The following is a 2,441-nucleotide window of genomic DNA, read 5'->3' on the forward strand; positions in this document are numbered from 1 at the left end:
GAGCGGGACTGCGGAGCTGGCGCTGCAGATCCTCGGCGCAGTGCTGAGCCCCTGGCCACTGCAGGCTGTGTACACCTCCCATGGGGACAACACAGGAGTCTTTGCCCTGCCGGTGAGTTTCTCCTCCTGACCTTTGCTTGCAGCCAGGCCACCTGTCAAGCAGCTAGCTCTCTGTCCTCCCTCCATCTGCATCTCCCTGCCTCTGGAGGCACTGGGCTCACACCTGGCTCAGGGCCAAGCTTCAGGGCCACCCGGCCGGGCGCTCCCCCGGCCTCCCACCTCTCTGCCCTCTCACAGCTGCAGCTGCCTGGGACGGTGCACAACTGCCTTGTGCACTTCTCAGCTCCTGCCAGCCGGGCACCCCTGCCACTGCTCTGCCTTTCAGGTCCTGGAGTGCCTGCAATTGAAAGGATGCCGGGAAAACATCCTGGAGATCATGCCAAGGCACCTGCAGAACAAGTCCACGCAGATGCGTCGCCTGGTGCTCAGAGGCCTCGTGGGACTCAGCAAAGACCCCTGGATGGTGAGAAGGAGGCAGCAGCTGAAGCTGTGCTGGCAGCGTGGGGCTGGGGAAAGCAGCCCCTTGGGCTTGCCTGGGCTTTGGCAGCTGTGGCAGCTGTGGCAGCTGCTGCCAGCTCTCGTGCGTCGCTGCTCAGCTGCCTGAGTGCCCTGGGGCAGGCCTTCGGCCTCGGGGCCCTGCAGCAGCAGCGTGGGCTTGCCCAGCTGGACACCAGCCTTGTGTTCCACACAGAGCAAAAGACTGAGGAGCCTGACAGAAAGCCTTGGGCACCTGCTGTGGCATGTGAAGGAAGACATCGTTGAGATGACCCTTGTCGTCCTGGGCTTTCTGCTCTCGCACAAGGACCTCAAAATATCCGGCCCTATTGCCCTGCACATGGCTGAGGCGCTGTGGCAACTCTTTGACCACGTAAGGCTCTGTGCCACCAGCCACGGGCACTGGCTGCTGCCCGCAGGTGTGGTGCCCCATGGACTTTGGGGCGTGTACACAGGGGGGCCTGGAGCAGCTGATGTGAGGGCTTTTGCTTCCTTTCCAACAGGAGAAGAGCCTTGTGCAGCTGCTCTCCATTCAGCTCTTGGAGGAGGTGATGAAGCTGGTAGCGGCAAAGGGAAAGAAGGCCCTGAAGAGGCCTGTGAGCCAGAGCCTGCTGCCACTCTTTTTCCATTGCCATGATGAGAACGGGCCTGTGGCAAAGGTGAGGACTCGTGGGCGCTGTGTCCCCGTGGGAGGGGGCTCGACTCTCCCCCAGCAGCCTGGCACCTGACGGGCTCCAGCCTCCTGCTGGCCTTGGCACAGGGATGCAGGTCCTGTGGCCCGGGCTGTGGTGCCATCGCTGCCTCTCTGCTGCCCTGCAGGCCTCTCGGCAAACGCTGCTTGCTGCTGTGAGATTCCTGAACAGGAGGGATCTCAAGCACCTGCTGAAGACAGATCAGATGTGGAGGTTTGCCGAGTGCCTGGTAAGGACAGCCCGCAAGCCCCAGCCCCAGCCCCAGCCTGGAGAAGCCCACGATGCCCGGTCTGCGGGGCTGGCAGCGGTGGCCCCTGGCTGGTGCTGCAGCCAGCGGCACTGGCCTGTGCCCCACACGCCGCTCCTTTGCCTGGGCTGTGCAGGCTCTTGGCCAGGCTCCTGTGGCCCCAAGCCGGGTGCTGATGGAGCCCCGGCCCGGCTGGGCTCTGCTGCGGGGCAGCAGCGCCGCTCCCCGGGCCCTCTGCGCCCTCCACAGCCCGGCGCCAGCGGCTGCTGCCCGGGCCTCAGGGCCGTGCGGGCAGGGCAAGCAGCGCAGGGCTCCGTGGGCACCCACACAAGGGCCACAGCCCGCGCCAACCCTGCCCTTGTGCCGCTCTCTGCAGCTGGCAGAGCACAGGAGCCGAGTGCCGGACCACCTGCACCTGGCCGTGTCGTATGTGAGCAGCCCACAGGAGCCCCTGCGAGAGGCGGCCGTCAGGTTCATCGGTGAGGCACGAGCCTTCCTTCCCCGGCCCGCCGGGGGCAGCTGGGCCCCAGCCCCGCTCGCTGCCCCTGCAGCAGGCTCCGGGCGCGGCGCCGTGGAGCCCCGCCTGCCCTCGGGGCTGCTGCCGCCCTCCCGCAGCCGTGCCCGCCCCTGGGCGGCAGCATGCGGCAGGGCCCGGCCGAGCCCTGCCGGGCCAGGAGGCCGTGTGGCCACAGCGCTGGCAGCGCCCGTGGTGGGGCAGCTGTGCCGCTGGGGCCCAGACACGCTCTGTCTTTGCAGGCATGGCCGGCAGGTACCTGACTCAGCAGCAGCAGCACCAAGAGCTCCACATCATCTGGCGGGGTGAGTGAGACCAGCAGGGGCTGCCGCTGGCAGCTGCGGCCCCTGCCCCGCCTGCCGAGGGCTCTGCTCCCCGTTCACAGCACTTGACACAGTTCAGGGGCCTGTGGGAGATTGGTGGCCAGCTGATT

Source organism: Prinia subflava, chromosome 27 (assembly GCF_021018805.1).
Source record: "Prinia subflava isolate CZ2003 ecotype Zambia chromosome 27, Cam_Psub_1.2, whole genome shotgun sequence".
NCBI lineage: Eukaryota > Metazoa > Chordata > Aves > Passeriformes > Cisticolidae > Prinia > Prinia subflava.